Source organism: Pongo pygmaeus, chromosome 3 (assembly GCF_028885625.2).
Source record: "Pongo pygmaeus isolate AG05252 chromosome 3, NHGRI_mPonPyg2-v2.0_pri, whole genome shotgun sequence".
NCBI classification, from domain to species: domain Eukaryota; kingdom Metazoa; phylum Chordata; class Mammalia; order Primates; family Hominidae; genus Pongo; species Pongo pygmaeus.
The window spans coordinates 99,333,741-99,350,784 of record NC_072376.2 but is presented as its reverse complement, the minus strand read 5'-3'; the positions used below and the strand labels follow the sequence as shown (position 1 = coordinate 99,350,784).

At 44.1% G+C, this 17,044-nt stretch overlaps 1 protein-coding gene across 1 annotated transcript in view; it reads left to right on the top strand.

The window, feature by feature from the left end:
* The window catches only part of C3H4orf36 (chromosome 3 C4orf36 homolog), a 97,740-nt gene that overhangs the window by 23,508 nt on the left and 57,188 nt on the right, over positions 1-17,044 (top strand). Inside the window, exon 3 of the mRNA XM_063663869.1 lies at positions 7,651-7,854. The gene's annotated coding sequence lies outside the window, so the exon portion shown is untranslated. The remainder of the gene's footprint in view (positions 1-7,650; positions 7,855-17,044) is intronic.

The window sequence follows — 17,044 nt, the reverse complement described above, 5'->3', positions numbered from 1 at the left end:
CTGCCTCCACTTCCCCACAGCTGTTCTGTTTCTCTGCATCTCAAAGGCCATTCCTTGGTTTCAGCCCTCAATTCTGACTTGGTTATTTCATGCAAAACTTTTTTCTTTTTTGTTTTTGAGATGGAGTCTCACTCTGTCGCCGGACTGGAGTGTAGTGGCATGATCTTGGCCCACTACAACTTCTGCCTCCCAGGTTCAAGCAATCCTCCTGCCTCAGCCCCCTGAGTAGCTGGGACTACAGGTGAAAGCCACCACGCTCAGCTATTTTTTTTCAGCTATTTTTTTTTGTATTTTTAGTACAGAAGGGGTTTCACCATGTTGTCCAGGATGGCCTTGATCTCTTGACCTCGTGATCCGCCTGCCTCGGCCTCCCAAAGTGCTGGGATTACAGACACGAGCCACTGTGCCTGGCCTCATGCAAAACTTTCTAACTTGACTTCCTGCTCCTAGCTTTTATGTCCTCTAAACCATTCTCCGTCTTGCCATGGACTGGTTTCCCTTTTTCTAAGCATAAATCTGGTTATGCCACAGCACACTGACTCCTCAAATCCTGTTTCTTCCAGGATCAACTTCACACTTCTCAGATGGCATTCGATGACCTCCCAACAAAATAATCTGCTACAACCAATAGAGGTCATTCACACCCTGTCCCTTGGGATGATATTTTGACATTTCTACCTAAGCACTTTCCTTAGGTCTTCCTTCTTTTTCCGTTTTGCAGAAGATTGTTACTTTTTATATTCTGCCATTAAGAACATTTTAATTTTTTAATTTTTAATTTTTTTTTGAGACAGAGTCTTGCGCTGTCGCCCAGGATGGAGTGCAATGGTGCGATCTCAGCTCACTGCAACCTCCACCTCCCGGGTTCAAGTGATTCTCCTGCCTCAGCCTCCCGAGTAGCTGGGATTACAGGCCCAAGCCACCACACCCGGCTAATTTTGTGTTTTTAGTAGAGACGCGAACTCCTGGTCTCCAGTGATCTGCCCACCTCGGCCTCTGAAAGTGCTGGGATTACAGGCATGAGGAACCACACCCAGCTTCATCTTGTGTTTTGAAGAACAGAGAAATTCAGCTTGCAGGCAGAAGGGCAAGTGCACAGAGAGAAGCAGAAATGAAATGCAGTGGGGTGCTCCTTCTACTTCTTTATTTCAGTCTCTGCCTGAGGGCTGGCTGCATTCCTGTGCTTGTGTCCAATGAGATAAGCCAGTATCTTTATTATAAATCCCACTTTCAGTTTAAATTAGTTCCCTGGAAGTTCTGCTATTTTTAACCAAATAACCCAAATAACTTTTTTTTTTTTTAAGTCTTCCTCTGTTGCCCAGGCACCTGGCTCCAAATCACCTTAATTTAAGGAATTATGCTCAATCTTTCTGGGTGAAGAGCTTGTGACTTTATCATGTCGCTCAGCGTATCGCTAGGTTTTATTTACTGTAAGTCTTACAGAGAATCTGGCACAGTTGGGCAGGGGATTTGAGGTGTTGTAAGCAAGGACTGATAGAAGGGTGTGTAGTTGGTTCATACAGAGTTTAGTAGGATGTTTCACTTTCACGAGGCTTATAGTAAGCATTAATAAATATTTGAACAGAGGAGTATTCCATACTTCATAAATCTAAATCTGATAAAAAATTAAAATTTAAAGTGTTTGTTAATAGCTATTGTGTCACACTGAAGTATAGAAACTCAGTGATCATCCTTAATTGTTGCGCCTGTGGTCACTGTATTGGGGTATCAGCCATATATTTATTTACCAGCTGACTTCTACCTTCCTGCAGCCGGTTTGCTGTATGTTATGTAGGAAAATTCTAATGCTGACACAGGAGACCACTCAAAGAAGCTTTTGAGAAGTTGCAAACAGCTTGGGACCTGAACAAGCACTTTTGCTTAGAATCTTTACTTTGATTTTGACACCTTCAGCCAAGTGTTGGTGTCTTGAGAATTCTCTTTCATCACTTCTTGACCCAGCTCTTCATATGTAATGGTGTTAGCTTGGCTAAGTTGGAACTATAGTTCCCAGAATCTCCTTCCCTGAATAATTTGTGTTAAAGTTAGAAAAAGAGGAGCCTGCATGAGATATGGGTAATGGGAGGTAGATGTGAACCGGCAGCCATTCTATGGGAGAATGACACAGAGAGATTGGCATATCCCAACTTGTCCCCACTCCCCACCATATTGAGAGACAGGTAAAGGTGAGGGTGAATTCCATATGTCCTTGCTCTCTGCTCCACACCAAGTACAAGCACTTACTCCCAAGTACAAGCCCTTCCTCCCAAGTACAAGCCCTGATCACTAAGAGGGATCCTGCTGAGAGTTTCCACTTGGACAGCTGGAAGCCTGGCTTCTCACGCTGGAACTTGCCCACCTGTGCCAGAAGGGCTGGTTAGTGACTTTTCTTTGATCTTCCGATGTCTGAGAATTCAGACCCTGAATTCTCCAGATTCTACAACAATAGTGGGTAGTAGTCACGTCTTGTTTGCTATCCCAGAAGTTATCACAGCTTCTAGCATATAATTAATTCTCAATAAACATTTACTAAATAAATGATCTTCAGGAGGGAGGGAGGGAGAGAGAGAGAGTAAGGTGGGGGGAGAGAGAAAGAGAGAGAGGGAGAGTGTAAGTGTACTTCTCTTATTGAAGTGGTCCAGATGGTGGAAATTCTCTTCTGCACACTTTTGGCTAAGAGGAAAAGGTGCTTTCCAATCTCATATTACTTACTTTTAAAAATAATTCCACAAGGCATATTCCAAAAAAAAAAAAAAAAAAAAGGCACTGTTGAAATAGAGAAACGAAAGTAGCTTGCTTGCTTAAGATCCCAGGGCAAGAGAGGAAGTAAACCAAAATAGAACTTGGTAGTTACGTTTTCCTTAAGTATAACTCAAATCTACTCAGCAGTTTACTCAATTTTATCTCCCTCCCTTTATCAAACCCACTTTCTTTCATCATCACTTCTTCTGCCCCTACCCATAAACACACATATATGCTCATCCAAACACCAGCAACATATATGTGTGTGTGTGTGTGTGTATGTATATGTTGAAAGTATAGTTCTCCAAAGGGGAATATATTCAAAACAATTCAACAGATACTTATTGAGCATCTATGTGTAAGAAAAATTGTGCTCTCTACAGGCAAAGCAAGGATGAGTAGGGAGCAAATGTGTTGTGGCCCTCCCACTGGAGAAACTTTATACAAATTATTTGATGTGACACCATTTCTTTTTCTCTCTCTCTCTCTTTTTTTTTTTTTTTTTTTTTTTTTTTGAGGCACAGTCACCCAGGCTGGAGTGCAGTGGCATGATCTCGGCTCACTGCAACCTCTGCTCCTCGGGTCAAGCAATTCTCCTGCCTCAGCCTCCTGAGCAGCTGGGATTACAGGCGTGCGCTACCATGCCTGGGTAATTTTTTGTTATTTTTAGGATAGATGGGGTTTTGTCATGTTGGTCTCGAACTCCTGGCCTCAAATGATCCACCTGCCTTGGCCTCCCAAAGTGCTAGGATTACAGGCGTGAGGCACCGCACCTGGCTTGATGTGATACCATTCTTGGTTATTACCAAACTCCTGTCCTTAAACAGTGCCCTGTCTCTTTTTCATTCCTCCCTTGAGTCTTTGTGTTGTGTTTCCTCATGAAAATACCCCCAAAGTAGCTTAATGAGATTTAGCAGAAACAGATCTTCCAGGTCATGGCCCATCCAAGACAACATTTTTTTAAACTTCTATTTTAAGTTCAGGGGTTCATGTGTAGGATGTGAAGGTTTGTTACATGTGTCATGGGGGTTTGGTACACAGATTATTTCATCACCCTGCTATTAAGCCTAGTATCCATTATATCTAGTTATAATATTTTTCCTGGTCCCCTCCCTCCTCTCCAAGAGAACATTTTATTATTCCCTAGGCAGGTGGTTCTTAACATCTGCCAGTAAACCTTTAACTGGGAAGCCTCTTTAAAGTGCAGAATCCTGGGCTCTACTCCCTATCGCCCTTTTCCCTATTAAAATTCAGGATGCCTAGGAAACTTGTATTTTTCACAAGACTCTAAGTGATCATCTCACACCAGTGGTCTCTGGGCCACTCTTGGAGAAATGTCTAAAAACATCTGACAGAGAATCACCTTAAACACTTATTTGTAAAAAGCTGATTCTTTTTTTAAATTTTTACTTATTTTAATATTTATTTATTTATTTATTTTTGAGATGGAGTCTTGTTCTGTCACCAAGGCAGGAGTGCAGTGGTGCAATCTTGGCTCACTGCAACCTCTGCCCCCTGGGTTCAAGCAATTCTCCTGCCTCAGCCTCCCTAGTAGCTGGGATTACAGGTGTGCACTACCATGCCTGGCTAATTTTTGTATTTTTAGTAGAGATGGGGTTTTGCCATGTTGGCCAGTCTGGCCTCAAATTCCTGACCTCAAGTGATCTGCCTGCCTTGGCCTCCCAAAGTGCTGGGATTACAGGTGTGAGGCACCATGCCCAGCCAATTTTTTTTTTTTTTTTTTTGAGACCGTCTTGCTGTGTTGCCCAGGCTGGAGTGTAGCGATACGATCTCAACTCCCTGCAACCTTCACCTCCTCCCCATTTCAAGCAATTCTCATGCCTCAGCCTCCCAAGAAGCTGGGATTACAGACATGCACCACCACACCCAGCTAATTTTTGTGTTTTGGGTAGAGATTAGGTTTTGCCATGTTGCCCAGGCTGGTCTCGAACTCCGGGCCTCAAGCAATCTGCCTGCCTTGGCCTCCCAAAATGCTGAGATTACAGGCCTGAGCCACCATGCCTGGCCTAAAAAGCTGATTCTTGATCCGTGGCCCATACTATTTGAATCAGAATATTTGAGGTCAGAGCCTGGTAATATGCATTTTAACATCATTCCCCACTTAATTCTTATGGAGTCCAGAGAGCTTCCTCTGAGAAGTATTGTTCAATCTACTCTACATTAAAGGCCATAAAAGCCCTCTGTAGAGAGAAATAGAAACAGGCAGGGCCCTCCTCTTTAATAAACATTGATTTTAAAATCCTTCCTAATCATTAGAATTTGTTCCCAGTTTATTGTGGATCTGAGCATATCCTGGGAAATGGCTGAGTTCTGAAGGTCAGTGGCCCTTATGCCCTCTGAGGTGGTCAGGATTGCTGATGGGCCCATCCCAGCTAGCCCCAGTTTGCTGACTAATCATCTTCAGGTTCATCAAACAGGAATCAGAACCTCAGGGCCAGGAGCAGTGGCTCACGTGGGTAATCCCAGCACTTTGGGAAGCCAAGGTAGGTGGATAACTTGAGGTCAGGAGTTCAAGACCAGTCTGGCCAATATGGTGAAACCCCGTCTCTACTAAAAATACAAATACAAAAGTCAGCTGCGGGTGATGGTGGGTGCCTGTAATCCCGGGTACTCGGGAGGCTGAGGCAGGAGAATTGCTTCAACCTTGGAGACAGAGGTTGCAGTGAGCCAAGATTGTGCCATTGCACTCCAGCCTGGGCAACAGAGCGAGACTATGTATCAAAAAAAAAAAAAAAAAAAAAAAAAAGAACCTCAGAAGCCTAAGTGGTGTTCAGAACCATCTTCCCAGATAATGGGGACTGTGGTTTTTCTGGGGCCAACCTCAGATCACCACTTGTCTTCCCAACTCTACTCCAAAACTCTGTCTAACATTTCACACCAGATGCAAGGTTTCTTTTCTTCCTTGAGACAGGATCTTGCTCTGTCACCCAAGCTAGAGCGCAATGGTGCCATCATAGCTCTCTGCAGCCTTAATCTCCGGGGCTCAAGCAATCCTGCCACCTCAGCCTCCCAAGTACCTGGGACTACAGGCATGCAACTGCCACATCTGGCTATTTTATTTATTTATTTATTTCAAGATGGAGTCTCTGTTGCCCAGGCTGGAGTGCAGTGGTGTGATCTCGGCTCACTGCAACTTCCACTTCCCGGGTTCAAGTGATTCTCCTGCCTCAGCTTCCCGAGCAGCAAGGACGACAGGCATGTGCCACCATGCCCAGCTACTATTTTTTTTTTTGTATTTTTAGTAGAGACAGGGTTTCACCATGTTAACCAGGCTGGTCTCAAACTCCTGACCTCAAATGATCCGCCAGCCTCGGCCTCCCAAAGTGCTGGGATTGCAGGCATGAGCCACTGTGCCCAGCCTAATTTTAAAATTTTTTAGTAGAGACAGGGTCTCATTATGTTGCCCAGACTGGTCTCGAACTCCTGGGCTCAAGCCATCCGCCCATGTCAGCCTCTCAAAATGTTGGGATTACAGGCGTGAGTTCCGCAACCGGCCCTCATTTAGTCTTAACTACCTCCTTAAAGGCCTTATCTTCAAATATAATTACATTAGGGGTTAGGGCTTCAATGAATGAATTTTGAGGGGGCACAATTCAGTCCTTAGCAGCTACGTGTGGCATGTTGCTGCTTTGTAGCTTTTCTTTTGGAGAATTATGAACTCCAAGTATACTTTTCGAATCTGTAATCATTGAACTTACAATTATTATTATTATTATTTAGAGATGGGGCCTTTTTATGTGGCCCAGGCTGACCTTGAACTCCAGGGCTCTATCAATCCTCCTGCCTCAGTCTCTTGAGTAGCCGGGACTACAGGTGTGCACCACTGCTCCCAGCTTACAACTTTTTTTTTTTTTTTTTTTTTTGAGACAGAGTCTTGCTCTGTCGCCAGGCTGGAGTGCAGTGGCGCGATCTTGGCTCACTGCAACCTCCCCCTCCCAGGTTCAAGCGATTCCCCTGCCTCAGCCTCCTGAGTTGCTGGTGACAGGTGACAACGTGCTACCAGCCCTCGCTTACTCTCCGTGCCTCCTCGGCCTTGGCGTCCGCTCTGGTCGCGCTCGAGGAGCCCTTCAGCCCGCCGCTGCGCTATGAGGGCCCCTCTCTGGGGTTGGCCAAGGCGGGAGCCGACTCCCTGTGCTAGCGGGGAAGTGTGAAGAGAGAGGCGGGGGCGGAGCCAGGGCTGCGCGAGGCGCTCGCTAGCCGGCACTGGTTCCGGGTGGGCGCAGGCTCGGCTGGCTCTGCACTGGGCGCGGCCGGCCGGTGCCTGCTGGGCTTGATCGCGGGATGAGCTCCTTCTGGGCTGCCGGAGTGCCCAGGCTGGGTGACGCAAAGCCCCGGCGAGTGCCAGAGCGCCAGTGAGAGGTGAAGCCTGCTGGGCTTCTGGGACGGGTGGGGACTTGGAGAACTTTTCTGCCTAGCTAAAGGATTGTAAATCCACCAATCAGCACTCTGTGTCTAGCTAGAGGTTTGTGAACGCACCAGTCAGCACTCTGTGTCTGGCTAGAGGTTTGTGAACGCACCAATCAGCACTCTGTGTCTAGTTAAAGGTTTGTAAACGCACCAATCAGCGCTCTGTGTCTAGTCAGTGGGGACTTGGAGAAATTTTGTGTCTAGCTAAGTAATTGCAAATGCACCAATCACCACTCTGTCTAGCTCAAGGTTTGTAAACGCACCAATCAGCACCCTGTGAAAACGGACCCATCAGCTCTGTGTAAAATGGGCCAATCAGCTCTCTGTAAAATGGACCAATCAGCAGGATGTGGGTGGGGTCAGATAAGGGAATAAAGGCAGGCCACCGAGCAAGCAGTGGTAACTTGCTTGGGTTGTCTTCCGTGATGTGGGAGGTTCTTTTAATCTTTGCAATAAGGCTTGTTGCTGCTCCCTCTTTAGGTCCGCGCCACCTTTAGGAGCTGTAACACTCACCAGGAAGGTCTGCAGCTTCACTCCTGAAGCCAGCGAGACCACGAACCTACTGGAAGGAAGGAACAATTCCAGATGCGCCGCTTTTAAGAGCTGTAACACTCACCATGAGGGTCTGCGGCTTCATTCAGCGAGACCAAGAACCGACCGATTATGGACACACTGGGACTACAGGTGTGTACCACCACACCCAGCTAATTTTTATATTTTTTAGTAGATACGGGGTTTCATCATGTTGTCCAGGATGGTCTCGATCTCTTGACCTCGTGATCCACCAGCCTTGGCCTCCCAAATTGTTAGGATTACAGACGTGAGCCAAGCCACCAGGCCTGGCCACTTACAACATTTTTATAAACAATATTTTAAAGCAAGAAGTCTCCCTTTCTTTCCTCATGGAAGAAATGTGAAAATTCTTGAGGCTTCGTTTTCTTGTGAAAATAGCACACAAGGAAAGATGCATACACATAAATGTACAGTTTAACAAATTATGAGAAGGCAAATATCTCTTTAGCTGCTAACCAGGTTAAGAAATAGAACACTGCCTGCAAGTCAGAAGCCACCATGTACCTTCCAAATCACAACCCCCTCTCTCCCTTCAAAGGTAACCACTGTCTTGTCTTTCATGATATTCACCCCATGATATTCACTGTTCTTTATTTTTTTTATTACACTGTTTGGCATACAGGGTCTTCAGTGAAAGAAATAAAGATTCCATATGATTACAGAGCTCAAATTCTAACAATAGATGATGATCAAAACAATAAACATAATAAACTATAGGATGTTAGAAGGCGATAAGTGCTGAAATAGATTAGAGCAGGGTAAGGGGGTTGTCAGCACAGGTGTCAGAAGCAGCAGTTTTGAAAAGTGTACTTGGCAAAGCCTTGACGGAGGTGGGCAAGTTATCTGGATGTTTGGAAGACGGATGTTGCAGGTAGTAGGAACAGCTAAGGTAAAGGCAGGTGGTGGTGTATTAGTTTCCCAAGGTACCACGCTGGGGGATTCACAATGGAAATTTGTTCTCTCCCAGTCCTGGAGGCTAGAAGTCTGAAATCAAGGTGTCAGCAGTATTGGTGCTTTTTTGGAGGCTCTGAAGACAGTCTGTTCATTCCTTTTTTTTTGAGGGTCTCATTCTGTTGCCCAGGCTGGAGTTGCGGTGGCACGATCATAGCTCACTGCAGCCTTGATCTCCTGGGCTCAAGAGATCCTCCTGCCTCAGCCTTCTGAGTAGCTGGGACTACAGGTGCATATCACCATGCCCGGCTAATTTTTAATTTTTTTGTAAAAGAGATGGGGTTTCACTACGTTGCCCAGGCTGGTCTTGAATTCCTGAGCTCAAACAATCCTCTCGCTTTGGCCTCCCAAAGTGCTGAGATGACAGGCATGAGCCACCACACCTGGAGTAGTTCCTTATTTCTTTTACCTTCTTATCCTTGTCAGCAACCCCTAGCATTCCTTGGCTTGTGGACACATTGCTCCAGGCTCGCCTCTATGGTCACATGGTGTTCTTTCTGTGTATCTATATGTGTCATAAGTACACTAGAGATTAGATTTAGGGCCTATTCTAAACCTGATTAGATGAGGTCACCTGCAAAGTTGGCCTGATTAGATGGTCATTTGCGAAGACCCTATTTTTAAACAAGGTCACATTCACATGTATGGGGAGTTAGGACTTCAACATATCTTTTTGGGGGACACAATTCAACCCGTAGCAGGTGGGAATATGTTGGGCAGGCTTAAGAAAGAGCATGAAAGTCATGGAGGGAAAAGCAGAGCAAGCAAATGAAGATTGGTATGAGTGGAGGTTATAAAAGCTGTGCGTGGCTGGGCGCGGTTGCTCACGCCTGTAATCCCAGCACTTTGGGAGGCTGAGGCGGGCAGATCACGAGGTCAGGAAATCGAGACCATCCTGGCTAACATGGTGAAACCCCATCTCTACTAAAAATACAAAAAAAAATTAGCCGGGCGTGGTGGCAGGTGCCTGTACTCCCAGCTACTTGGGAGGCTGAGGCAGGAGAATGGTGTGAACCTGAGAGGTGGAGCTTGCAGTGAGCCGAGATCGCGCCACTGGACTCCAGCCTGGGTGACAGAGCGAGACTCCATCTCAAAAAATAAATAAATAAATAAATAAAATAAAAATAAATAAAAGCTGTGTGTGTGTGAGTGAGACAGACAGAGAGAAGAGATCAGATATGATCTGTGGGTCATTGTGAGGACTTCGGTTGTTTTCTCTGAATGAAAAGAGAACCACTGGCCAGGCTCAGTGGCTTATGCCTGTATTCCCAGCACTTTGGGAGGCCGAGGCGGGTGGCTCACTTGAAGTCAGTTCGAGACCAGCCTGGCCAACATGGTGAAACCCCGTCTGTACTAAAAATACAAAAATTAGCCACGTGTGGTGGCACGTGCCTGTAACCCCAGCTACTCAGGAGGCTGAAGCGGGAGAATCACTTGAACCCAGGAGGCAGAGTTTGTGGTGAGCCGAGATTGCACTGCTGCACTCCAGCCTGGGTGACAGAGCAAGACTCCATGTCAAAAAAAAAAATAAAAAAAGGAACCACTGCAGGATTTGAGCAAAGACATGATCTGGCTTACAATTTGAACAGCTCACTTGGCTGTGTTGAGGAAAATTGTAATGTCCAAGATTTACCTGTCTGTTGCTAGGATATTTGGCATCAGATACATAGCTTGTCAGAGGTGGTGCAGGGATCCAAACCCAGGCAGTTTGGTAGCAGGGCCCGTGCATCTGACTCCCTCACTGTGCTGTTAGCTATGGTGTGCCTTTATCCTGGTGTTGAAGTCCAGCCTGATTTCAGGCATCATGGGCAGGGCAGCTTCTCTCCTCTCCCTGCTTCTTCGACTCACCAGCTTTAGATTCCAAAACCATGGAGGAGCCAAGGTCAGCGCAAGAGTGTGTGTCTTAACCAACCTGGCCAGAGAAAGAGGGGTCTGGTCTTTTTGTAATGCACATGGTCTTTGCTCTTGCATTTCTGTGTCCTAAACTTGTTTTATGAGAACACCGGTCATATTGGATTAGGACCCACCCCTGTGACTTTATTTTACCCTAATTACCTCTTTGAAAGGCCCTATCTTCAAATAAAGTCACAGTCTGAGATACTGGGGTTTAGGATCTCAACACATTAATTTTTGGGACCAGGGATACAAATCTCCCAGTAACAGGAACCATCTTAGAATTCTGCCTACTGCCAGGTGCAGTGGCTCACTCCTTTAATCCCAGCAATTTGGGAGGCCAAGGTGGGTGGATCATTTGAGGTCAGGAGTTCAAGACCAGCCTGGCCAACATGGTGAAACCCTGTCTCTACTAAAAATACAAAAATTAGCCAGGTGTGGTGGTGGGCGCCTGTAGTCCCAGCTACTCGGGAGGCTGAGGCAGGAGAATTGCTTGAACCCAGGAGGCGGAGGTTGCAGTGAGCTGAAATTGCACCACTGCACTCCAGCCGGGGCGACAGAGTGAGACTCAGTCTCAAAAAAAAAAAAAAAAAAAAAAAAAAAAAGCTGCCTATCACACCTACATTTTGGCTAGAGTTGTAAGACCAATACTAGTTTTTAATGAAACTTACTAGAAAGTCATTAACTGTCACACTCTGCTTGTGGGGTTTCAAGTCTTCTTTTAAAGACTCACACTTTGCAAAATGTAAAGCATTTTCTGGAATTTGAAGTATTATTCTGAACATTTCCAGTTTCATGAAATTTTATTTATTTGAGACGGGCTTGCTCTATTGCCCATGCTGGACTGCAGAGGCACTATCTCGGCTCACAGCAACTTCTGTCTCTCAGGCTCAAGTGATCTTCCCACCTCAGCCTCCTGAGTAGCTGGGACTACAGGCACGCATCACCACGTTTGGCTAATATGTATATATTTTTAAATTTTCTGTAGAGACAAGGTCTCATATTTCCCAGGCAGGTCTCAAACTTCTGGACTTCAGCAATCTGTCCGCCACTGCCTCTTAAAAGTGCTGGGATCACAGGAGTGAGCCACTGTGCCTGGCACTTCCTGAAATTTAGAATGGAATACCAGATTTAGAAACTGAGTAGACTCTATAAGACTACTTAAATACATTTTAGAGACTTTGTTTAACATTGGGATAGACGTAAGCTTGTTCTGGCATTATTTTAATTTTTAAATGTTATTATTTTATTTATTTTGTCTTTTTTTCTGCAACTCTTGGCTCTGTGGGGATTTCTGGCATTATTTTATCTCTTTTCATTTCTCAAATATGCAATATATAATTAAAAGCACAGAGATTGCAATGTCTACTAATGAACTGCAGGGGTGTCCTTTGATTTATTGTTGGTACTTTGAAAGTAAGAAGCTGAGAAAGAATTAAGAATTTGTTTTAGAGGAGCAAGCAGACAAAAAAAAATTGAGTAAAATCCTCAGACAGATTTATCATTAGGAGGTCAGTGCTTCAGCGAGAGAAGTTCTGTATTTATTTTTCAGACAGGGTCTCACTCTCAGTCTGTTGACCAGGCTGGAGTACAGTGGCACAATCATGGCTCACTGCAGCCTTGACCTCCTGGGCTCAAGTGATCCTCCCACCTCAGCCTCCCAAAGTGTTGGGATTACAGGTATGAGCCACTGTGCCTGGCAGGTTCAGATTTTTTGAATTTCATGATTAGACTTTCTATCAGAGCACTCGGCCTCTTGTTCTGGCCTCCATTTCCTCAGGAAGAGTTCAGTTGAATGGGATTTTAAATTTTTATTTTTACTTTTAGAGACGGGGCCTTGCTATGTTGTCCAGGCTGAAGTGCAGTGGCTGTTCACAGGTGTGATCATAGAGCACCACCTCCTGGAACTCCTGGGCTCAAGCAATCCTCTCACCTCAGTCTCCTGAGTAGTGGGGATTATAGGTGTTCCATTTATAATATATTTTAAAAGTCAATAAAATGTGACTCAAAAATAATATTTATAATTAGAGATCTTATCTCAGTTTTCTAATTTCTCCTAGTTTCAAGCTAATGATATACTTTTTTTAGTCTTTTAATTATTTATTTAAAAAAATAGAGAAGGGTTTTACCATGTTGCCCAGCCTGGTCTCGAACTCCTGGGCTCAAGCCATCTGCCCACGTTGGCCTCCCAAAGTGCTGGGATTACAGGTGTGAGCCCCAGCACCTGGCCCAGTGATATATTTTTATTTATTTAGAGACAGATACTTGCTCTGTCACCCAGACTGGAGGGCAGTGGCATGATCTCGGCTCACTGCAACCTCTGCCTTCTGGGCTCAAGCGATTCTTGTGTCTCAGCCTCCCAAGTAGCTGGGACTACAGGCACGTGCCATCACACCTGGCTAATTTTTCTATTTTTAGTAGAGACGGGGTTTCACCATGTTGGCCAGGCTGGTCTTGAACCCCTGGCCTCAAGTGATCTACCCACCTTGGCTTCCTAATGTGCTGGGATTACAGGCGTGAGCCACTTTGGCTGGCCTCAATGATATACTTTTAAAGCAACATTGTAAGTCAGCATGAAATTGAAACTTCAATTGAACTGAAGCAGGTAAATCCTTTGCTTTAATTAGTACTTTATAGGGTGACGTTGTAACACCCTAAAGGTCTCATGTATTAAGATATGTAAGGAAATACTTTTTTTTCCTATTCTTAGAACTAATTCTTTGTGCTTGCCCGAGGGAGGAATTCAAATGTAGTTGTCAGGGGCTGAGCTCTTCTGGTATAAGCTGCTCCGTGGCAGATGCAGGTTTGGTGGTGCCAGCCTGAGAACCAGCCAGGAATTCCCACTACTCCAGCTCTGCAGAGGATCCTAGGCTGTAAATCACATGCTATATCTTGGAACAGGATAATGGATTCTGACCTGCTTTGTCTCCCAAGGAATAGGGTACCTGGAGATTGTGACTTCTGCCTCTAAGAAGAATGGAGAAGTCTACCACTAGTTGCAGCCATTATTGTCTGTTTTGGTCATGCAATAATGTGTCTAAGGTATAGAAACCCACTCTAGAGCAACCAAAATGGGTGAGTGGATTAATGTTTTTGTAAGGATACAATGGGAGTTTTATGGATACAGGAACTGTGGTCGGGTGAGAGAATCCAGAGAACTTAAAGGAGGTAGCTCAGGAGTAAAACTGACCTGGGTTCAAATCTGGCTCTGCAACTTACTAGTTGTGTAATCATAAGTCACTTTTATAGACCTTTATGTATGTATGTATTTTTTCTTTTTTTTTCCTTTTTTGAGACAGAGTCTCACTCATTCACCCAGGCTGGAGTGCAGTGGTACGATCTCAGCTCACTGCAACCTCCACCTACCAGGCTCAAGCAATCCTCCCACCTCAGCCTTCTGAGTAGCTGGAACTACAGGTACATGCCACCACACCCTGCTAATTTTTGTATATTTTGTAGAGATGGGGTTTTGCCATGTTGCTCAGGCTGGTCTTGAACTCCTGAACTCAAGCAATCCACCCACCTTGACCCCCCAAAGTGCTGGGATTACAGTAATGAGCCGCTGTGCCTGGCCATTTTATAGCCCTTTAAACATTTTTCCCCCTTAACTGTACTAGGGAAAGTATTAGTTTCTTCCCCCTTAATCTGTGAGGATGAGATGCCATGTAAAGTGGCTAAGAATGATGGCTAGCATGGAGTAGGTGGCCAGCAATATACTTTAAAAATGACTCCAGTCCTCTAAGCCTGGCTCATAGGAGACTCATGGGCCATTCCCAGAAATAGAAAAGATAGACAGAGGAGATGATTTAGGGAGTAGGAGATGAATTACATTTTGGTTATGTTGAAATTTTCTTCTGAACAAGATAGTCCAGTAGGAAGTTCCCACAAACTGATACACATCTAGGAGAGAAGCCAAGGCTGGCTAGAGAATCAGATTTGGGACCCATCCAAGGAGAAATGATAGTTACGTTAGTGAGAGCAGAGCCGCTGAGAGTACTGAGGCAGAACAAATGGACTATGGACAGACATAAATTTAAGGGCGAGAAGAATGAGAGAAGTAAGCAAAGGAGTGGCCAGACAGGTGAGACAATTAGAAACTAGTACAGAAGGGTGGAGAATATTTAGGGCTGTTATTTGGTGATTTTAAAGTTTTTGCAGATGTGTTGTTTTGTCGTTATCCTAGAATTGGTGTCATTACTAGAGAGTTTTATAATAGTCATTAGAAAACTGTAAGCTGCATTTGTGATTTACACATTAAGTTAAAAGAAATAAAATGTCACTTTTTGAAATGAGAATGACGATACACATACATATATACATGTATGTCATGAGAAATTATAACATTTGAAAAGGGTAGTTGCGAAACTGTTTTCAAATGTGTAATCTAAAACCTTGCCCTAATTATAGTCCTGGGAGACTATGTAGTGTGGTGTGATGAGGACAGCACAAAAATTAGAATAAGGCAGTCTTGGGTTCAAATCCTGTAACCTTAGAAAAGTTATTCGTGGTTGAGGTGCCTCCATTTTTTCTTCTCTAATATTCCTAAAATCCCACCACTAAATTAATAGTAGCATTTATTGTGTGATAATTAAGTGAGACAATGTATATGAAGTACATTGACCAGTACTCAAAACATAGTAAATGACTGTAAAGTTACCACACTATTATTGTTTCTGTGTTAGGTGTTGATGATTATCTTTTGCATTCCTTCTTGTGCTTTAGTGTTAACACTAGGTGGCAGCAATGCTCTCTTAACCAAATAAAAGGATACTTGCTTACTTTCTGGCATAGAAGAGATGGGTGAAGCCTTACCTGATAGGAAGATGTGTGTAGGACACCAGCAAAGCAGGGCGGGAAAAGATGAATAGAGATAGCAATAGAGATAGGTATAGAGACATCAATAGAGATAGAGATAGAAATAGAGGGAAAGAGGGAGAGAGAGAGGAAGAAATTGTAGAAAGAATTTGATATTTCAAAAGGATATACTGAAATAGTCATTGTGAGAAAAACCAGATCTCTTTTGGACATCTACCTTCTAGAAAATTGTATTATTTTAAAATACATATGGGGAAGTGGCAGATGCCGTGTATTTTTTTGTGTTGACAATGTTAAGGATCTTAAGTCATCCTGGATGGCAAATGTCTGTAAAGTGTAATGTGTTTTACTGTTCATTTTAATTTTAGCATTAATCTTAATTATAAAAATATGAACATTTTCCTCTATATAAAACATTCCTTCTACAATAAGGTATTTAGTGGTATCTATTGCTGTCTAATGCTATCTATTGTTGTGTAACCATTATCCCAAAAGTTGGTAGCTTAAAATGAGGAAATAATGACTTTTTTTTTTTTTTAATTGAGACAGGGTCTCATTCTGCCACTCAGGCTGGAGTGCAGTCGTGATCATGGCTCAGAGCAGCCTCAACCTCCTGGGCTCAAGGGATCCTCTTGCCTCAGCCTCTGGAGTAGTTGGGGCTACAGGTGTGTGCCACCACATCCAGCCAATTTTTTTTCTACTTTTTGTAAAGATGGGGTCTCACTATGGTGCCCAGGCTGGTCTTGAACTCCCAGGCTCAAGTGATCCTCCTGTCTCAGCCTGCCATGCTGTTGAGATTATAGGCATGAGCCACCGTGCCCAACTATGATGAACGTTTATTATCCTATATTTTCTGAAAGCCAGGAATCCTGGGGTGACTTAGCTGGGTGGTTCTGGCTCAGCATTTCTCATGAAGTTTCAGTCAAGACCTCAGCTGGGGCTAAAGTTATCTGAAGGCTTGACTGGACCTTGAAGAATCTGCTTCCAAGATGGCTTTATCACATGGTTGGTGGCAAAAGGCCTCAATTCCTTATGAATTTCTCCATAAGGCAGCTTGAGTGTCCTTTCAAATGGCAGCCAGTCTCTCCTAGGGTGAGTGACCCAAGAGAGACTGCAAGAAGGAAGCCACAATACCTTTTATGACCTTATCTCAGAAGTCATACACTGTAATGTCCACCATATTAGTTCACAATGAGTCACACAGGAAATAACTGAATACAATTGTCAGGAATTTTATGCATATGCTGGAAATAGAGTTCCTGTATAAAGAAATCACAGGCTTGACCTCTTCTGGTGTGGCCCTGAACCTATTTCTACAACTATAAAAAGAGAACTTACCATGGAACCATGAGGAACTTCCCTTCTAAGGTGGCCTGTTCCCTATCTGGATATAACCTCAAATAACTTCTCTGTCTCTGTTTTTTCATCTCTAAAATAAAATCACCTAAGAAAGTGCCTTTCAAATTTTTTAGACCCATTGTGAGGGCTGTACACTGAGCCTGAGCACACACACGTATGTGTATATGTGTTTATATATATGTATATAACAGAAATGAAAGTGCCACAAAGCAATACCTTCTTACACTTATTTGTGTGATGTACTCTAATTTTATTTGCCATTCTATGCTAACTCATTTTTTAA